General features: G+C 37.8%; 1 protein-coding gene across 2 annotated transcripts in view; it reads right to left on the bottom strand.

Moving 5' to 3' along the window:
• Positions 1-23,126, bottom strand: part of cdh4 (cadherin 4, type 1, R-cadherin (retinal)) — a 251,683-nt gene that overhangs the window by 175,954 nt on the left and 52,603 nt on the right. Inside the window, exon 1 of one of the 2 annotated variants that reach the window (XM_081357560.1) lies at positions 22,162-22,223. The exons of the other annotated variant lie outside the window; for it this stretch is intronic. The gene's annotated coding sequence lies outside the window, so the exon portion shown is untranslated. Of the gene's footprint in view, positions 1-22,161; positions 22,224-23,126 lie in introns of those variants that run through there. 2 annotated transcript variants of the gene reach the window in all.

Here is a 23,126-nt window from a genome sequence, read left to right as displayed (position 1 = left end):
GTGTTTAAAGTTACATTGTAGTGAATTAATAGTTAAAACTACAACTTACGAAGGACACGAACTGTCTGCTCAAGGCTTGCTGGTATGTGACTGCATATGAATAAATATGAGCCTGTAGGCGATAATATGCTAGTTGCAATAACCCTGTTATTCATTCAACAGATTAAAATAATAGATAGCAAGAAGAGGGAATTAATTACTACAAAACCCTGTGCTAAGTGACGGAAAAAAGCAAAGGATGCTTGGGAGAAGCAAAGAAAGTGTACCACATGTAAATGGAAGGTCAAGTTCAGCACATTGCATTGTGGGATACAACATCCAGTGCAGTGTGCTCTCTTGTTTTCAGCACATTTTTGCAATGTTGTCATCTGGGCATTCCATGCATACAGGAAAGTGCACAATATACAGTGTAGTATGCTAATTTGCTATTGAACATAATTATGGGCTAAAATTGCTAGCATACTACTTTCACTAGCTCTGTCATATGGTTTGCTGGTGTGCTGAACACAGTGAAAGAGAAGATAAAGTAATCCAAGATGTGATCTTATGACATCCAATTTAGCCCTACTGTCTTACTATGCGAACATCTGTACTTTCCTATACCATTTTATACCAAGCAGCGGTATGTAAATTGTAATTCACCCCTGTTGTACACAAGGAAGGACCCCGTCAGCCATTTCTGCCACCTCAAACTCATTTTGCCACAGCGGCAGCAGGACCAACTGGCAAATGAACTCCCATTTAATGAGCTGCATGTTCCCTGTGCCTAAAGGTACATTTATGACCTTCAGAAACACACACGCCGCGGTGATGTGTGTTTTCCCCCGAAAGCCTTTGAAGTACGACCGCTGACATTTTTCCCTTAAAATGACTTCTTCATCTTAACTGTGTTCCCACCCGTCCCCTGAGTCTACAGTGCGTGGACCCTCCTGTTTGATGATGGCCCACACACACGAGTGGACTTCTGCCAAAATTTATGTTCATTCTTGTAGTGAGACCAATAGCTTATCTATGCCTGGAAACTATACCCAAAAAAAGACATGGAGGCAGAGTATTCTATTATACACACGCACACACACACACACACACACACACACACACACACACACACACACACACACACACACACACACACACACACACACACACACACAGCCTGGCCAATATTCTGTTCTGTTATATTGTTTCTATCACATTTTCCATTAAAACTGACATTTCATCTCAATAAAGCCCTTGAGGCGGAAACCTAAACACTAGCAGAGAGGTAAGAATAAATGTGTGTGTTTGTAGGTTCTTCTGTATGTGTGTGTGTGTGTGTGTAAAAGTGGTACATTGAGAGAATGGAAAATGACACATACTGTCATTCTGTGAAGGTACAAGGGTTCATTATGTGCACTGTTATTGAAAGAGTAAAGCAATTACACCTGTCTGTGGTGGGGGCCGGTTTTCAACGCACGAGACAATTATCAAAAGGACAAAATGAACGTCCTCTCGCTTTCTCACAACCCTCCTTGTTCTGTTTCTACTTTTTTCTGACTTCTGCTGTCAATTCTTGGTGGATTCAAATCAACAATAGATAAATGCAACATTAAAAATGTCAATTCAAATACACAATGCACTCGCTCTATCTCTTCTGATACATCATCCCAAACAACCATAAATTTTCAGTAATTGTTGACATGTTTTGAGTAAGTTAAAATGTTTTTCTTACGTAATTTTTGGTTTTAGGTTGTCATTTATTTTCAATAGATGAAATTATACATCATTCAACAACGTAGTTATTACTCTTTCAAAGGTTGCATATGATTTTGTCTTCTTTGGCCTGATTTTGACACAATGTTTAAAGAACATCATGCAGTGTTCCTGTCTGCGTGAAAGTAACATCTGACCCACATCTGTGAAAAAGAGCATCAGACGCAAAATGAAATACATCAGTGTTCAAAAGTATGGGGTCACTAAGATTGAATTGATTGAAGAAATGAATGCTTTTATTTAGCAAGGACCCTTTAAATTGATCAAAAGTGACAAATATTTTGCAACATTGTAAATATCTTTTTAGAATTTCAAATAAATGCTGTTCTTTTGGACTTTCTATTATTATGATTTCTGAAGGTGTCATGTGACACTGAAGACTGGAGTAATGAGCAAAAAACAAAATGTCCCCTATTACATCTCTACATCTCTTTTCTCTTCCTCTGGTTCTCTCTCTCTCTCTCTCTCTCTCTCTCGGATGAACGAGTGATCCCATAGACCCCTGTAGAGTAGCTAAACCTTCATCCGTGAAGCGGACTGCTCTCAGGAGGACAATAAATGCACACATACCCACGCACAGTCTGACAGTTTGTGTCCTCTCCTGAGCAAAATACACAGTCACATATGGACATATCCGAATAGAGATATGACCACTATGCCACACTGCCAGCTTGTGAATTCCTCCCTTTCAAGGCATTATATCTCGTTTTATTAGTTTTGATCAATATAACATGAAAAAAGGGGGTTTGCCCCTTGTAAGCAGTAAGCACTCAATATTCCTTCATGGAGTTTTTTTTTTTTTAAATCACTTTAATCATTTCATACTGATTTTGAGAGCAATTTGTAGCCAATTAAATATGTTAAATATAGCTGACAGCTATTCTTTTGCTGCATAAACTATAATTTACATTTTAATACAAAAAATCTAAATTCAAATGTGTAATTGATTTACATTTGAGCATTGTTTATTTGAAAAATGTAATAAATTATAAATAAAATAAACTAAATGACACACTTTGGCCACCTTTTTTAATTTTCCTTTTATTGAAAATCCATCGTTTTGCTATTCCTGTTGCCATCTTTAAACAACACATGTGCTGGTGCATTTAATTGTTTTAACCCAACATGTTTAATTATGTACTGAAACTGTATTCAACAGTGGTGGAGTAATTGTCCAACTCAGTGCAAAGGTCTTTATTCTCTTTGTGGGAATATTGGCTTTTCACTAATCAGCCAAAGAAAAAAAAAATCAATATTCAATTTCTTGAAACAGCTAAAAAAACAGCAATCTGTGTATTCAAAGAGACCTCCAGGAAACCGACTTTTTCTATTAGTACACAAAACAGTGAAGACATTGTGCATTTGTAGCGAACGCAAGCACGCTCTTCTATTCATGCAGAATTAGACTAATGTTCCTCTATTTTATTACTCCACTGAACAACAGATATCCGCGTGTGTGCGATGTGTGAATCTATTTTAGTCTGATCCAATAAGGAGACGTCAGTAATGCTCAGTCCTGACAGGATGTGAAAAACGCAATGTTCCGCATCAATTACCTCCTACTGGGTCACAGAAAAGGTTACCTGGCACCGCTACCCCAAATCGGGGAGGGTGACAGGGGTTCAGGGCGGGCTCCTATTGTGAGGTTCAGCATAAACCTTTTCACCCCTCCTCGGATGCTGATGATGACGAGGAGGTGAAAGACAAAAGGAAGCGTCAAGAACAAAATGAGTTCAGTCAACAATTAAATGTCTCAGTCTTGCAGATTAAAAATGACAGGTGAGAACAGGGAGAAACGAAGGAAGAAAAACAGAGGGGGAGATGTGGGAGAGAACATAAAAGAAATGTCTTTTCATTTAAAGGGATTATAAATTGGATCTGATAAGCAATTAATTGACTAATTGGCCATAGGAGAGCAGGTTATTTCCCAAGAGTTGGCTGATTTGCTTGCAGTGCTGCACTCGGGCAGAGGAATAGTGGTGAATCCACAGTACTACATCCATCAAGTGTGTGAACGTGTGTGTCCATGGCATGTGGGTGCGGGGTGGGTGCTTCTCTGGAGCAGAAAAAAAGTGAGAAATATTATATGCCCTAAAGGAGAATTTAGAAATGGCACATTGGTGCTAATTTACCTGTAATTATCATCACAATGTCTCAGGTTTTTCAGAGCTGCATCTATTAGCACATTTCAAAAACTCAGTGTTATTTTAGTAAACTATAATATTATTTAATAATACTTTGAATTAGCTTTTATTTTTATATTTCATTTTTAACTTTAGTTTGGTTATATGCTTTTACCATTTAAATTTTTTTGTTGTTGTTTCTATTTAGCTTTAATTTGATTTCAGTTTGTTTTGTGTGTGTGTGATTGATTGATTGATTTACATTTACTTTGGGCATTGTAAATTCATAAAAAAATAAATACAAATGAACTGAAATAAAATAAAATTAGATTAATGAAATGCCTCAGATTTTGGGGGGGGGGGGGACAATCTACAAATGGCTTACATGGTGTTTCATCTGAAAATGAAACTTGCAGGATAAAGTATTTCAACACTGAAAAAAACACATACACCTCACCTTAAGTCAAAAACACTATCAGCCAAACGTTTGAAAATATTGTGACACTGCCCACGCCTAATATGAACATATGCAAATGTAAAGGGAAACACTGCGCAAGTTTCTGCCATTTCATTTGGGTTTTTGAACTGAAATAACAAACTGTGCTTAACTGGGTTCCAGCATGCACTAAATTCAAAAGTGGAACATTTGGTCGTCTTCTGTTTTAATACCAATCTTTTTGGCACATCTTGCCCAAGTAAGTACTGGCAAGAATCCTCGGATGATTCCAAGTGCCTGTTAGTAAACAGAGTGATCACATTATCCAAAGCCATCTGCTAATATGCAAGAATGTGACATTCATCGTGAGACAGAGCTGGCCCGCTTCCTGACGTGCCGTCGGTCATCGAGGACAGTGACTGTTGAACATGAACTAATGAATGTGGCACACCTAGTGAAGAGGGCACAGGAGGCACTAAAAATAATTTGTTTGAAGTATGCCCTGACCATTTTTTAATCACAAACACATCAAATGTGTCACATAAATATAGCACATTGGAAATCAAACGAATTAATATTAATGAATTTAAACACCCGGCGCGCCAGACTGAAAACTATTGGTGTCAGTCATACAGACATGAAATATGTCGGCTCTGAAAGGCCTGTCTCTCTCGCTCTTCCTCTATAGTTTTTCTTCCACAGCCATGACAGGTTGATCCACAGCCATTGGCTGGCATCTACTGTATACCTCCTGAGTCAGCAAAAACGTTGGCGGACAAACTCAAAACACACTTTGGTTGCTTCTCCCTTTCCTCTCATCTCCCCAGCAGACCTCGCTGCTAATCTGAAAGGAGAATGTTATCAGGAAATCACTCTGCTTTAATTAGTTATGTGGCGTTACTCTCTTCAGATCTTGTCTCCTGCTGCTCTCAGCATGAGACTGAGCTGCTCAGATTAAAGTGTGTGTCTCTGTGTGTACATATGTGCATTAGTGTCGTGTGTATGTGTCCTTCAAATTAGATCCACTCATGCATCATTAAGCAGTTGCCGGCATAGTTATTGCAGGATATGTTACATTTAAATTAATTTCAGACCCATAATACAATGACAAACTAGTACACACAGACACACTCAAACTAATACCGTTCTGAATTAATTGCCTGTTGAGTTGAGGGAGTTTAAATGAAACAGTAAATTGAACTCGTATGACCTAAAAGGTCAAAAAGCCTCCCAGTGCGCCATTGCACTCATACAGTATGTTTCAGATACTACTGTACTGTTCAAATGTTTTGGGTTTTAGAAAGAAAAATATTCAACAAGGATGGATTAAATTGATTATAAGTAAAGGCATTTATAATGTTACAAAATATTTCTATTTCAAAAAATGTTGTTCTTTTGATCTTTCTATTCATCAAATAATCCTGAAAAGAAATATCACTGTTTCCACAATAATATTGTTTTCAACATTGATAATAACAAATGTATCTTGAGAATCAAAACAGCATATTGCAAGATCATGTGACACTGAAGACTGGAATAATGGCTCCTGTCATCAAAAAATGTATAAATTACATTTTAAAATATGTAAAAAAAAAAAGTTATTTTAAATAGTAATACTATTTTATTATATTACTATTTTTACTGTATTTTTGATTACATAAATACAGCCTTGGTGCACATAAAGAGGCTTCTAATGCTTCGTTAAAACATTTTATCGACCCAAAACTGTTATTCAAAATGAAGCAGCATTGCAAGAAGTTTAATTCAAAAAGTTATTTAGGATTATTTACCCCCCACACACATGCGCGCACACACACTTTAAGGCAGAACAGGCTTCCATATAATTTTAATGGTGTAGCAACTTGTATGTAGTAGAATAAAAAAATAATTTGAAACAAAATGCACTGATGAACTGTGCAGCCACATGGATTAAAGAAAATAGGTCATTTTTTATTTCATTTATACTCGAAGGTCAGACTGATGTGATCAGTGACCTTGTTTAAAGTAAATTTCAGCCATTCGTAACTTTATTAACATCACACAGACCCGCAGTTGCTACTGCCAGGAACAGAACAATGCCTGGCCAAATTCCCACACATTTACTCTTATCTTCTTTTATACACATTTAACACTGTAACGGTTGTCAATATAACACCATAAGTGTTGTATCACTCTGAATATGTATAAGTATAGGGCTAGGTTCAACTCTTAGGAGGATAAAAATAAACTTTAGGCCAAATAGTGTGAATCAGCTAACAGCCAGCACATTTATTGTACACGGAACAGGTAATAACCAAATAGGCCTACTACAAAAGCAAGTTAACATATTGATGTCTCGTTCCAACACAACCCTATCTGAAATGGAGAAAAGCAATATTTAGTCTGTGTTGTGCATGAAAGGTAAAAAAAAAAGAAAAAAAAAAGACAATAATTAAATAAAGTGTCCAAAAATCCTCCTGGTTCCTTCGCAAGTTGATGTGTGTGTAGTGTAAGGTTAATGTATATGTAAGGCTTCCCATCTTCTCCCTCTTTTTCTGCTCACAGGCACTGGGCGGTGCGAGAAGACCACCATTCAACCCGAAAAAAGTCATATAACCATTCCAATGACTCCGAAGTTATTCAGTTAAGGTAAATTAAAGGGGGGGTGAAATGCTATTTCATGCATACTGAGTTTTTTACACTATTAAAGAGTTGGATTCCCATGCTAAACATGGACAAAGTTTAAAAAATTAAATTGTACGTTTGAAGGAGTATTTCTGTTCCAAAAATGCTCCTTCCGGTTTGTCACAAGTTTCGGAAAGTTTTTTTCAAGTATGGGCATTTGTGACGTCAGATGTAGCGGAATTTCCTTATACGGGTCCTAAGGGCACTTCTCCGGAAGGACGCGGGTGCGCGCGCGCAACCGTAGACCAGAGCGAGAGAGCGAAAGCAGTACCTCATCAAAGCGCTGTGCTCGGCTTTAGGGAAGTCAGTGTCACCAAAGAAGTGGGTTTTTGGTTGCCAGGGCAAGACAACCCTGCACAGATTCCCAAAAGAACCCGGCGTTAAGGGACCAGTGGATGGAGTTTGTTTTTCCAGAGCATCAACGGAGTTGTGCAAGACTGTTTGTTCCCTGCATTTTGACGATAATTGTTTTATAAACAAAGCCCAGATCGACGGATTTGCAGATCGTCTAATGCTTAAGGATCGAGCAGTCATAATGATAAAGGTTCCCGGTCGTGCGTTGGAACCGGGCGGTGAGTAAAACTGCTTCAAATGTCTCTGTGTGTTGTTAGCTCGGCGCGTTAGCACAGCTTTAGCTCCGCCCACACGGCCCGCCTTCAGCCGCTCGTTTTTTTCTGGAAAGACTCGGTACAGCCTATCTTTCTTTTATAAATATAATAAAACTAAAGACTTTTTGGAGATATGAAGGATGCAATACTACTCTATAGGTACTCAAGATTAACAGGAGATTGAGTGAAAATGAGCATTTCATCCCCCCTTTAAGCTAAAAAAAAACTGCATAGTCCCCCTTTTGACTGTTTTTTTTTTCATTCACAATATCATATATAAAATTTTCTGATCATTAATCAGAGCACATCGACAAAACATTTCTTTGAACACAGAAACTCACCAGAGTTTGCAGAAGTAATGTTTCTAAATAAACATCAATGGGAATTCCTTTTGAAACCCATGAACATACTTCAAGAATTTTATATGAAAAGTTTAAACATCTTTTGTCAGAAAATCGTGCAGTTGTAACACTTCAAAAGTTGCGCTTGATCACCTCCTGCATATCAGCTATAAACAGTCTTCTTCTCTCAATATCTACGTCTCAGTCAATCAGTCCATATAGCGGCCCCTACAGGGAAACTACGGTACTGCATATAACTAACAAAAGTGTAGAACGGTGTAAAAGGGGTTACCATCCAGTATCACCTGGAACTCTTTATTACTTTACCAGGAACTGGTGGTGACCCTTTACTAATATATTAATTGTATATGTTAATGTTGGTAATGAAGAAAAGTAAATAATTGCATGTGCTAATGTGCTAATGCTAATGCATGTGCTAATGTGGCCATGTGTTAATATATTCATCGCTGTGATCGAAATTCTGATCCTGCAAATGGTCAACTAAACAGGATGTTTGAGATGTGAAAGATGAAGTATGCTATAAAAGTAGTTTATTTTAAGAGAAGTATGAAAGTTCTGTATTTCATTATATGCCCCTTTAAATGTTTCCAAGCTCAATTCCTTTAAGGTGAGGAACAGAGCCTTAGCTCTAGGTTTTCAGGCTCATAAAAACTACATTGTTTTCCACTTGACATAAATACCACCTGAAGACCACCCCTGTGGTGGAGCTGCGCAGCACCGCAACGCTGTCTGAGAAACATATCAATTAGATTCCCAAACTGTAGTGAAACAAAGCACTGGAGGCAGCCTACTCTCCACACAACAGCAGCAAATTAACAACACATCTCCACCCACTCTTTACTGTCCGTTTAGATATGGAACAGGAGGAAGACAAAGAAACGAGGAGGGGAGAAACAGCGAGAGAGCCTCTGTGCTATTGGAGTCGAGCCTGCTAATGGTATTCCATTACCATTAATGGCAGGCAGTCCCTGTGAAGACCCGCTATTTGCCAAGAGGCAATTCCTCACTGTTTGGGTCTGCCATTGACAACGTGAACATTAAACACTATCTCAAGTATGGCCACAGTAGATGTTGCAAGAGACCAAAACTGATAAAGGAGCTGATATTAGATCAAGACTCCTTGAGAATCATTGGCTGAAATTCATTGTTAAATATTTTATATTTTGCAAGAATTTTACTGAGACCTGACATTGCAAGAGGGCCGAGGTATGTCTATATATATATATATATATATATATATATATATATATATATATATATATATATATATATATTAAAAAACACTGGGGCTCTATAAATGTGAATAATTGAAATTTACCTCCATTAATCAGCATAACTTGAGGGTCATTATGTTGACATTGTTTAATTATTTATAACAGCTCTGTCTGGAAGAACTGTGCTACATATTCGAAATGACAGAGTGTCATTCCCCTTTAAAACGTACCCATCAGTGGCTCGTCTCTGCCATCCCAAACTCACTCCCTTTTTTTCTCTCTTAAAGTCCCCTATTGATCTACAACTGGCTGCCACAGCACAGGCAAGCACCTTCCCTCTATTTTTCACTCTCTCATTCCTCTCTCTTCCTACCGTTCCCCAGTCCTTTTTTGTATTTTTTTCCCCCTTGTTCCCGACATCTGAGCCAACAATCAATGCGGTTTCATTCCGGTGAGGAACAAATGGAATTCCAGCTGAGAGAAAGATAGTGGAAGTTAGAGTGGAGGCATGCATACACATATATGCACGCAAACATCCAGGTCCGACGGGGGCGTCACGCGCAGACTTGCAATTTTAGACACACAAACACCCACGTACACCCACAGTGGCTTTATTCTGATAAAACACAGGGGAGACAGTACATGAACAGGTGTTATCCAGCAAGATAGAACATATTTAATGACTGTCTCAGTTTGGTTGGGGCGAATTGCATGATTGAACCGAATACTAATGAGGAACAGAGCCCTCAACAGGAAGCTGTTACAGCTAACTTGCATTTAAATTGGTCTTGAAGAGAAACTATAAATTAACAGAACAGACAGTTCCTGTCTTCCTAAAATAAACTGTGCATGTTTTCTCTAATGCAGCAATGTGCAAAAGGAATCATCAACAACAAAACTGTTTTTTTTTTTTTTTTGGCAAAACAAATCTTTGCAAATTATAAAGCATACATAAATTATAGATTCAAGTTTGTGCTATTTGCATTGATTATCCTAATAAATGCATGAACTTCATGCTGCTAAATATGCGCAACACAGACTGAAACAATATGCAAACTTCTTTCTGAATAAATATATTTAAAACGGTTAAAAATTCCTCATCAAAAAAACTCAAACTCTTACTGTGTTTGCTGCAGTTGTCACGAGTGTCAAAACGCCTATCAACCACTGTTCATTTTGCCACTTCCTTTCAGTCGAAGCGACAAGTGCTTGCATGTAGCGACAATTACACAACAGATTGAAACCTAGTTCAACTACTCTATCAATTGGAATAAATTATCTTCATCTTCTGGCGTTAAAGGGTTGGTTCACCCAAAAATGAGAATTCTGTCATTAATTACTCAACCTCACGTCCAAACCCGTAAGACCTTCATCTTCAGAACACAAATTAAGATATTTTTGATGAAATCCACTTTCTGAACCATCCATAGGCAGCAACATCATTGCAACTTCTATGTCAGAACGCCGGCTCACCATTGGCCGACGTTGTTCACGCGAGCACCACAACGCATGCGTGTGATGCTGATGCATGAGCTGGCCAATGGTGAGCCGGCGTTCTGACGTAGAACCCGGAAGTGCTGCACTGTTTACTACGTCAACAGCGTAGGACGAGAAGAAATTGTTGAATAAAGTCGTTATTTTTGCTTGTTTTTTTGCGCATAAAAAGTATTCACATCGCTTCATAACATTAAGGTTGAACCACTGTAGTCACATAGACTATTTTAACGATGTCTTTTCTATCTTTCTGGGCCTTGAAAGTTGCAATGATGTTGCTGCCTAAAGTATGGGTGGTTTCATCAAAAATATCTTAAAGGGTTAGTTCACCCAAAAATGAAAATTCTGTCAGTAATTACTCACCCTCATGTTGTTCCAACCCCGTAAGACCTTCGTTCATCTTCGGAACACAATTTAAGATATTTTTGATGAAATCTGAGAGCTGGATCACTCCTCCTGCAGGCTTATGGACACTTTAACTTGCTGGCCCAGAAAATGTATTAAAGACATTGTTAATATAGTCCAAGTGACTCCAGTGGCTCAATCTTAAGTTTATAAAGCGACGAGAATACTTTTTGTGCGCAAAAACAAACAAAAATAACGACTTTATTCCACTTTTCATTTCCTTCTCTCTGGACCTCAAGTTTTTTTAACGTAGTGTAATAGCGTAGCGCGTCTGTGTTTCACGTCACCACGTATCACATGACCAAGGTCGCCCAATAGTGAGCCTACGTGGTGACGTGCAACACAGACGCGCTACGCTTAAACATTACGTAAAAAGACTCGAGGTCCAGAGAGAAGGAAATGAAAAGTGGAATAAAGTCGTTATTTTTGTTTGTTTTTGCGCACAAAAAGTATTCTCGTCGCTTTATAAACTTAAGATTGAGCCACTGGAGTCACTTGGACTATATTAACAATGTCTTTAATACATTTTCTGGGCCAGCAAGTTAAAGTGTCCATAAGCCTGTGGAGGAGTGATCCAGCTCTCAGATTTCATCAAAAATATCTTAATTTGTGTTCTGAAGATGAACGAAGGTCTTACGGGGTTGGAACGACATGAGTGTGAGTAATTACTGACAGAATTTTCATTTTTGGGTGAACTAACCCTTTAATTTGTGTTCTGAAGATGAACGTAGGTCTTACGGGTTTGGAACGACATGAGTGTGAGTAATTACTGACAGAATTTTCATTTTTGGGTGAACTAACCCTTTAAAGAATAAAAGTAGAATAATACTACATTTTCTACAATGTACTACAAGAATGAATTGAGAACGTTTTATGAGTAAATATACTTCAGTTTTTCCATTTCAAAATTTCAAGTTTAATTCAACGTGTTACTTGCTGTTTGTGAAACTGTGAAATTTTTCTGTGTACTTACTTTTTATCACTTTACTTGGAATGGGCAATAACAACTAATAGTATCACTAATATCACTGTTGTTTACAGAGAGTTAAAGTGGTTAGCATTGAGTTTTCATTGCTTAATTAATCTAAACGATTGCGTTCAGTTTGTATCAAAATGCATCCAGAGAGATGTCAGTAAAATAACTATATTTAGATGTCACAATGCTACAAGACCTATTTTTGGATTTATTGCAATATAGAATTACCTTAAGGGTGTTTATATGAACGTACACATGTTCTGCCTTGTCTTAAATCATAAATTTAAAAGAAGCGAAGCGGATGAAATTGAATTTGGTACCCTCAGCATGTGCTGAAGGCAGAACTGCGCGCCCTGAAGTCTCACCACGCCACCCTCACTCGCCCATTCTCTCCCTGTCCATCTCTCTGGACGCCAGCTGCTTGTAATAGCCGCAGGCAAATTTTCCATGGCCCAGCTGACCAGCTGCAACCTCAAAGACGGAAAGAGAGACACAAAGACAGACTCTATGAGGAAGAAACAAATCCGAGATGGATGCATGACAGTGTAGGCTGATTATGGACAGAGCGAGACAAAGAAAAATGGAGAGGGATCAGGATATTGAGTAGGATACTCAAGAACAGGGAAAAAAAACCTTGATTGAAGGCGGACGGAGGCGGGAGGGAGGTGCAGGGGGATTAACGGATGACAGGAAAGGAAGAGGTCTAAAACATGTGTCCAGCTTTAAGCTTTAGCCAAACAACATTGACAATGTTTTGAAGAACAAAGGCATCAGCCGTTCCTCTAAATCGCATCTTATCTCTTGCGGTCGGGAGCTATTATTCACAGCAGGAAGAGAGGGGGAGAAGGAAACGAGACAGTTGGTGTGAAGAAACACAACATGGGAATTGTGATTGTATTCAAAATGGTCGAAGACATTCTGTTCATTCAAGGACATACTCTGTGACTGTGTATAAACTTGGAATTCACACAAAACCATTTCTATATCAAGGAAAATCAAAATGAGAGTTTTTGTCAATGCGTGTTAGCTTTGAGATCATATTGAAGGCTAAATGGTGACAAATTCACCTTTAGCAAACAGATGCATTTAAAAATTGATTACTCATCCTGCACCACACCGATTTTTGTCCAATCAAATGCTCTCCGTAATGAAAATGCAACCAGCCAATACAGAGTATGCAAAAAGCAATACATCAAATGAGTAGCATATCTGAAAAAGCGTGAAACAGTAGGTGAATGTGCAACCAGTGGACACTTTGCTATTCCATAAGACCAAAGGAGCAGAGGAAGCATTAGATTCGACAAGTTTGACTGAAAAAAGTTTTTAAGTGTGAGTTAAATTATTTTATTTTACACCAAAATGCTGTTCCTTAAAGTTGTTGTTAGTACAAAGTCAAAGGTCAGTGCCAAAATGGCCGCTGTAGTTTGTCTGTGAATGTAGGCCTAATTCCGCAATTGCATACCTAAGGTATGTAATCTCATCAACAGTCAGGACTGCATCGAATTCCAGTACGAGAACTAGGGTTCAACTACAGTCCATGGCTGTAACATAACTAAAATATTCTGCACAAACCGGGAAATCAACACATGAAAGAAAAATGAGCCTGTCAAGCAATTTCATGGGATTTAACATTTTTTTCCTCAGAGTCTAAAAAGATAATGAGAGTTGATTATCATCAAGGATTATATGAAAAGAAAAAAAAAATGCTAAAGATTGTTGAGCCAAGATTGTTGTACAATAAAGCTACTTGACAACAGAGCTACTTAACAAGTTTAGGAAAGCTGCATAGAAAAACCTAGCATGTAATTGTGGATGCGTTGAGGTCATTCACTCCCGGCATATTGTGTCCCTCATTAAAAGAGTCTTCTTCCCTTAAAACCTTTATGAGCCTGGAAGCCTTTATAGCTCATGTAGTGCCAATTGCACAAATGTGCATGCAAACTCACACACAAACATTAGAACGATGCAGCCCTTGACTTATAGATTAAATCAAATGTGGACGTTCTTAATCTCCATATTGCTGTCCCTCAAGAAACTGACCTTTTAACTTGTTATGAGAACAAAGAAAACAGCCATTAACATATAATATACCCACATGCTAAATTAGCTCTCAGACATTAGGCCAATAACTTAGCTCGAATCAAATTAAAGATGCGACAGTTGAAAAAAAGCTTGTCTGTACTTAAAGGCCACAAAGTGGGCTTTCATTGTTGAATTTAAGTGCATTATTTTTCAACTTGAGTTTCAATTTTCAATATGCAATTTTGCCATTCTAAGCCACCCATATCTTTCCGGTTTCTTTTCCTCTCCGTCTCTCTCTCTTGGTCTCTCAGCTTGCTATTGTTGCCACTCTTTCCTGCTGCCACCAGATTTTACTTTAAGAGAGATTTGTTTTGCTCAATCGGCTTAAGACAGCAGAAATTCATTCACTAAAAGAGCATTTTAATACAGGCCCTTTCAAGTGTAAGAGCCCTCCCTACTGTTACAGACCCCCAGAGTGAAGAGATGAGAGGCATACAGAGAGATCATTGGAGGGGCTTTTATTTTGGTCTCCGTTGCCCATCAAATGTGTTGCAAATTTGTGCCTGTTTTCTTGTGACTAAATTACCCCGGATATTCCACAATTGCCTGGATGAATGAAATCCCTTATAGCATAAAATCAAATATTTTGATCATCACACAAACAGGGCAGAGACACTTTCATGTGTCTTATCACCACAGAACAGCACCACCAACAATTTTAATTAAATAATAATAATAATAATAATAATAATGCATATAATAAAATAATAATACAATAAAAGTACTAATTTAAAATGTGTAATACAAGAGCGAATGGAAATTAGTTGCGCCAAACACTAGGCACTGGCACTGATGAAGGGTTAAACTCGAAAAAGTTTTGCACACCTTGTGACCTCTGGACAATTTTCGTGTGCGGATCTTTTTTCTGATTTTAAATGTACAATACAAATCATACAAGAAAAAAAGCATAACCTGTTCATAGTTCAAACAACCTTGGAGTAAATCATTAATGACTACCTCTTTCAACATAGACCACTGACTGTGGCTCAATATTTATCTCCCGTGTTAAGAAATGCAGATGTCGCTCTTTTACTCAGAATATTTCTCACTGCCTCTATATTGACATCTCCTGCAGCGATGGGTCGGTAGCTTTCTCGCACCAATGGACATTATCTTCCTTCCTCTCCAATGATTCGATAGAAGAAGACATTGTTTTTATCAACAGTAATGTAAGGAGCTCCTCTGCTGTCCCTGTTCTGTTACCGATCGGTGTTGGAGATACGTCTCCAGGAGGACTGTCACTTACCAGGCTGTTGTTGCTGCTACTAGTCATATTGAGGATGGTGTTACTGTTGATAATATTGGCGTTTATGTCAGTGCAGCGAATCAAATCCTTGTGATGTTATTAACTTTCTTAAAATAACTGAATAAAGGATTTTGATGCATCTGATTTCGAAGGGATTTTTCATCATTTTACTTCTTTATTTCCACTCCCTTTCTCTCAAAGCAAAACAACAACAACAACAAAATGTTGGATCAAAGTGTCTGCTAAATGAATAGCAAAACAAAACAAAACAGAACAAAACAGAAGAAAACTTTGGATCAAAGTGTCTACAAAATTAATAGCAAAACAAAACAAAACAAAACAAAACAAAACAAAACAAAACAAAACAAAACAAAACAAAACAAAACAAAACAAAACAAAACAAAACAAAACAAAACAAAACAAAACAAAACAAAACAAAACAAAACAAAAACTAAAAAGAGAAAACTAAAGTCAATTGTTTTCATACAGTATGTAATAGTTTAGGGCCCCCCAAGTATTTGGAGGCCTCTAGGCATGTGTCTTGTTGGCCCATTAATCTGGCCCTGTGTACTACGGTCTTGGGAAAATGTAACTCTAACCAGAGCAATAGACACACCCCAGGGGAACTGCAGGACAGATGAAGTCTTTGGCCTGTTCTAGAAAGGGAATACACCTATATAGCCCCTGTTCCTGTTTTAGCCAGTTATATATAAGCCCTCTCACATGGCAATATTCTGTATCTGTGGGTTATTAAAGAATCGAGTGAGAAGACTGGAAGTGTGACATTTAGCAGTCGAGGTTCTTTCTCGTTATTAGCTCTTATCTAAGTTCCTCGTTATTAGCGTCTGTCCATCAATATTTAAATTATATGTACATTTCTGAAAACTAGCCATGTGCAGTAACATTGTCAAACAATTGCGACAGTATTTCTCGACTGATGGCAAGGTAACACTAATGAGGTGAAAACATCCATAAAACCCCAGTCTGGACTATTAAAACACACATACTGTACACTCACATAAGATGGTTATATTGCCAGAGCCAGAATAGTGGTCAAGAAATTGTCTTTAGCCTAATTTGACCTAATATAGACTGGACTGCCATTGCATCAGATGCAAAATGTAAATTTAGAGTATCTCATGCTATTTTCTTTTCTTTTCTTTTTCTTCTCATTTGTTTTTTCTTGTGTGCACCTAGACTAGAAGTAGATGTTGAAGGATAAAGGTGTGTATGTACTTCATGCATACATGTATGAAAGTATACCAAATATGCCTCTTCCGGCAGGCTGTTTGCGTGTATTGGTACAAGAAAAGACTCTTGAATACTTAAATCCTGGTTCTGTGACGAGACTGTGAGAAAAACTGAATACCTCACCTTACCAGTATGATTATGTCCAACTGTAAACATAAATGTGGGTAATCAGTTTTTTTTTCAAAAGCTGCCACAGTGTTCTTAAAATTAGTGAATCCAGCGTGCATAATTGAAAAACCAAAATGGGGCCAACTAATTACAAAGCAAAACACAGCAAGTGTTTAAAGAGCAGGGAGTTTGTTTAGGAACTAATTTTCTTGGCATCGTCTTTTTCAGCAACAAAACAGGGCAGAACTAATATGTGGAGATTCCAAATGAATAGATTTTTTTTTACCAAATGCGATGGCATGGTACTATTTTAATTAACTTTAGAAGAGTTGGACCGAGAAAGGAAATGAAACTTACAGCTGCAGTAATGAGGAAATGGACCAAGATCAATACCAAAGACAGTAGAAAGACTATATGTGGAAAAATGAATACGAGACATCACAACATTCAATATGGTGGCTGGAAGAAAGGAAGTTCCGTCTTTCAGATAAAAGAGCCAATCACATTAGTAAAAGCACTGCCTTGAAAATAAGTAAATAAAATACACACATACATACATACACACACATACATATATAAAGCTAAAACTATAGTTTTAGCCTGATTTAAGGCAATTTGTTTGCCAAAGAAAATGGGTGATTTGACATTCAGTAAGTTACTGAAACATATTTTAACAAACTGCTCAGATAGAAAACGGATGCCTGAGGGTGTTGCCAAAATGGCAGCCAAGTGGACTGACTTGACTTAAAGGGACTTTCATCAATATTGCCTGTGGCATAGCACTATTCAAAGATGCCATTTTGTATTTTGGTCATAAAAGGAAAATTTTATTCTTTGAATTGCAAATGCAATACAAGTCTATTTTGATGCATTTGTTAGGTAACTTTTTGTAGCTTTTATTGCTATAGAACAAAGTCATTATTACATGACTAAATATGATATAAGGTTGTTACACGTGATACAGCTACACAAAATCCTAATAAGCAATTTGCTTTCCTGCGCAAGTAACACAACATATCAAGTCTGATTCCACATTGTGCTGAATTACTCCTAATAATGTGTTCTAAGTATGTGTATACACACACACACACACACACACACACACACACACACACACACACACATACCATTATACATCATTGATTATATGCATTATAAACTTGTGTTATTTTTCATGAACCCACCAGACCTGCATGGCCAGAAAAACACATCAATGCAGACAATAAAGACAGAGACAGAGAGAGCAAGAGAGTGAGAGATAAAAAAGGTTAAAGTGGACAGAGGTCAGTCAGTCCATCATGGCGAAAAACGACAAGTGATGAGACATGGGTGATAAGCTCAGTAAGCAGAGGTGAAAACTTCTCCTGCGACCACAAGATAATGGGCTCGAAGTTGCAGGAAAGGTCAAAAGAAAACCATGTTCATTTGAACAAAACATTTAGTGAGACTCACAAACCGAAGTATAAGTGTGATTTCTGTCCACTCACATGCCAGAAGCATACCAGTTCACAAATAACAGCACATACACACAAAATGGATATTTAGATCATCTAGGCATTATAGGAATCTATAAAACCACTCAAATATGATGTAATCATTAGGGTTTTAAATCCTTTGCGTTGTCAACCAATAACAATTTGTATTAAAATGAATTACACAATATGGCTATTTATTAAGTATTGCTTAGTACACTTTAAAAATAAAGTTGCTTCCTTAAATTTTTAAGTACAATCTACTTGGATGTTTAAGTTATTTCAACTTAAATTACACTCAAATGAGTTGAATCTTGTATTATGAAAAAAAATTGCTTAACTTATTTTGATGAGTTAAAGCAATGTAAACATTTAACTTATTGATCATATATATATATATATATATATATATATATATATATATATATATATATATATATATATATTATTATTATTTTTTTTTTTTTAGAGTGTAGAGACCCAAAAGGACATTGCAAAAAGTGGCTTCAAAATCAACATATTGTATAAATAATATCAATATAGTATAATCAATGTATAAACCTGTTGCCTTACAATTCACAGCAATTATTTTCATTCTATCTGAGGAAGAGCTGTTTTTAGATGCTGTAACAAGTTAAAAGCAGTTCAGAATGAAAAGTTTCAAGAACCTTTTGTTCTGTGCCATTTCTTTAAACTAATTACTTGCATTATTTTATTTATTTTATTTTTTATATAACTGTTTTTTAAATGTATAATTACAGATATAATAATTAATCACTTAAATAACAACCTAGCAATGACAGGAAATTACACCAACAAAATGTTATTTTACGACTACAAGATAGATACTTCTGTAAACAAGTGAGAATGTAGTGTGCTTATTATTAATAATGTTCTAGATAATGGAAAATGGAGAAATAAATATATATTAAAGGCCAACAATGATTTTAAAAAAGACATGTTGGTGTATGTGATGCCTGTATTATCAGTAGGACGATGTAACTGTAACATCAGTGCGTCTATGTGACATTTTTAATTACAGGTGTTCGGTCTATAATGTAGTATCACTGCAGATAATGAGCAACATGTCAGATTCTATTACCCTCGACAGGTTTTGTAGCATCTACTCCAGCCATTATTACAAAACAAAATAAATGGGATATAAAAGATTCCTACTGTCAGAGTGACACCGTGCCCGGGAATGCCCTGCACGGTTAAGTTGCGAAACTAATTTGAAAGGCAAGAATTTCAATATTGTAATTCTTAGCATGATTTCTATTGCAGCTTCAAATCTCTGGTAGTCTGAGCTTGTAAATAACATAAGCCCCTACAGCCTTTAATGCAACACAATTGGCTCAGCCCTGCTGTAAATCTAGAGCTCTAACATTAAAGTGGATAACATATTGCTCCTTAATGGATTTAAATTATATCAAATTTTCCCGCCTATGGAACTCTTTACGCTTGCATATCAACCCTTTTCCAGCTTGGGAAACCTCATTTTGCTGTTGACTGATCACTTCTTCAAGTAGAAGCTGATTTTTCATCCAGCCGACCTAATGTCCAATACACAAAAATGCAATTTTCAAAAGAGAGAGTCAGCATATTCACTCAATTCAGTGGCCACAGCAGCATTGGACTAATATTACCAGACTTCATGGCTGGTGTGGTTCACTCTAGGGATTGCAAAAATAGCTTTTCAGTTTTTCCTTCAGATGAATGGCATATATTCTAAATCTGAAATGGATAGGGGGGAAAATCTTCCTGATCAAAGTCCTCCCAGGAGGATTCGAAGCATGAGAACGCATGACTCTCCCAAACGCGCAATTTGAGAACAATCATAGAGAATTGTTAGAGTCCCTCCCTCCTTTGAATAGAGAACGACACCATTGTTCATAATGACAGCACTAGCTTGCTAACAGATATTCTCCATGGGATAATCCAGTCCTGGAAAGGGAAGGAAAAGGGGGAATGTGACAAAGAAAACAAGCTGCAGACCGCAGTGAAGAGTACCGTGACATACCGCTGCACCACTGCGGTCTGAAGTGGTTGTCACACTGTTTGTAATTTACAGAGTGCTAATTACAAGTGCAGCTATTTTTGCTCTTTGCATATCCCACAATCCTATCCGAACATCACATACATACATCTCACATCTCTCATTGTCTTCCACAGTGGAGAATTCTCACACCCTGGCTTAGAGCTACAGATCATGGTCACAATATGTTACACTCTGTGTTATAAGGCAAGCTTTTGTAAGCAAGGAATAATATAACAGTTCAGAATTTGTGGAATTTCATGACAGAAAGAAATATTACAGTTTCCACGGAAATGTTAAGCAGCACAACTGTTTTCAACATTTATAATAATAAGAAAGATTTCTTAAGCTCCAAACCCTCCACCTTCCCAAGCTCCACCTGCCTAGATCTGCTACAGGATTCGTGTATTTTGTTATGATTTTTTTTTTAAATACTGTTTGATTACATCCCTCTTACGATTCATTTTTCAATGAAAACTGTACCAAAACAGCTATATATTGTACAATACCTCACCCCAGCCACCAAGGGAGCCAATACTGCTACTAGTGCCCCTTAAAAAATGACATGCATGACACTCCTACATTTGGTAAATGTTCAGTGTTTGTTTCAAACTTTTTGGACAATGAGCAGCCCTGAGTGTTTAAGGTCCTGTACCACTGTACACTGCCTTTCAACCTGGAGGCTAGTATTTAATAAGCCAAGGGAAATAAGCCACACTTGGGGAGAGTGAGTACCTTAGCCTGCGTCATCACTCACACACAGCCTGAGACACTTTCAGTCTCGGTTAGGCTGGAGCAGATATCAGTCTACTCCACTAGCACCAGCTCATTTCACCCATGAGTAAACTCAAGAGAGAGAGGGAAAGAAACAGAGAAGGAGGCGGAGAGAGAAAGAGAGAGAGGGTTGAGAAAGAAAGACAGGTAGGAGAGGCAAATGGAAAGGATGGGCAGCTCCATTAGTTTCCTTTCACACTCCTGTTCTCCCCCTCTATCATGAGAGGATGGTGGGTCGGTGTTAGGGCCTGTCAATGTGCCTTTGGTTTCAATTTTGGACTTGATTTTTAAAATGGAGACATGAAAGGCCCGAGGCAGGAACAAATTGTACAAGGACATGAATTCTTAAACGTGTCCTCGCTCTCTTTCTCTCTCTCGGTGAAAGATTAGCACTGTATATAACAATCTATAAAAGTACATCTCGCCAGATATGCTTGACTCTCTGGGCTGTTCATTACAACCATAATATGGCATTTTTGGTGTGTTCTTTCACAGTGAATTCAGAACGTTTATACAGCAGCCACAGAAATATAGGTGAATAGAATCATCATTAGAATTATGTCCTATGGCATAAGTTGGTAAAAATTGAAAGAAATAACTAAGCGCTACACACAAGCAGAGGAAACCTGGAGAGAGAGAGAGAGAGAGAGAGAGAGAGAGAGAGAGAGAGAGAGAGAGATCAGAAAAAAAAAGTTTGATCTCCTCCCCCCAAAAAACATGTAGCCCTAACTGGACATAACACTAACTGGTTCCAAAATCATCTTTATCCATTAATAGCCATTCAAAAGTACATGTAATGTACTTAAAATGGCTATTTCGGTCTGCATACTGTAGCTCAGGCTAGCCGCTAGCAAAGGACTGTGCATGTTTCTTGTATATCACGCCATGACATAATTTTCTTGTACCTATTTTACAGTACAAGTGAACCTGGACGCAGAAGTGAGCAAACGTGCAAACTGTGTATTTCCTACGCTAGCCAAGCAACTACCATTGAGGTAAGCGGGAAGGTTAACCGATATCTCTGTCCTAGAGATGTATGCTAACAAGAAAATCAAATGCATTTTTAAACATGACATTTGAAAGACAAAAGTAAACCAAACCTTGAAAACATAATCTGAAATAGCATTCGATATCACAAAGCAAAGAGCAGGAAACTTACACTTTAGCTAACTGGCAGTTTCTTCAGACACTCCACAGACTACTAAAGAGCCTGGATGCTAGGAGCCGCACTCTGGTCCAACACAATTTTTTTTTGAACACTTAAGTCATTCAAGCGTGCGATTTTCAAGTCACATTTTCCAAAAAAAAAAACTCTGTCATTTTCCTGGCAGTGACAGAAGGGGGTTGAGCCATTGTGTGTCAAAGCAGCAGTGAGTCGCTCAGAAGCAGCGTGCTAGCCATGAACCAGAGCTAGCTCTATCTCTCTTCTTCTTAAACAAGCAGGGGCTATTAGAGCTCAATGCTCATTTCAAAAAGAATTCATACATCTCCAGCGCAGTCTACTGGCCTTGTGCTAAAGCTCGGCAGGGCATTAAAATAGCCTCGCAGACATGCGGTGGTGTTGTATTCTTGCTATGCTAGTGTTTTAACAAAGCCCTTTTCATCCATGCTCATTAGGCAGTTGACAAAGAGAAAGTAGCAAAGAGCGTTTAAAAGAAGTCAGTTTTTCCGCTGAGTTCCATTTAAATTAGTTATAAAACTGAAGTTATTATTGCTCTCTTCTGTTGGGGACCTGCTGTTTAATGCTAGTATTTGCCCTGATCTGACAAGGGCACTTCTGCCACAGCGATAATGCCAAATGGCATAGAACACGATCAGATAAGAGACGGAGAGGGCACGGCGCTGCCATTCTGACTTTCTGTCTCGTTCTTATTCTCTCTGTGTGTTCCCATGCCTACGGAGCGTCACATGGCTTTAAAAGAGATCCTACATAAATTTGCAGTTAAGATATGTACGCTAATGGCAGCATGAGGAAGAGTTCTCACAGTGGTTGGTCCGGTCCGGCAGTGTTAATGTCAGGAGTCGTGAGAGTGCTCTAACATTATTATTATCATTTAGTGCGATTTGACAGGACTGTCTTCTAACCCCGATGACCCGATCATGCCGGGGGTGGTACTTAGCATG

Source organism: Scardinius erythrophthalmus, assembly GCF_964197995.2.
Source record: "Scardinius erythrophthalmus genome assembly, chromosome: 25".
Lineage (NCBI taxonomy): Eukaryota > Metazoa > Chordata > Actinopteri > Cypriniformes > Leuciscidae > Scardinius > Scardinius erythrophthalmus.
The sequence above is the reverse complement of the archived record's forward strand: the minus strand, read 5'-3'. Positions and strand labels throughout refer to the sequence as shown.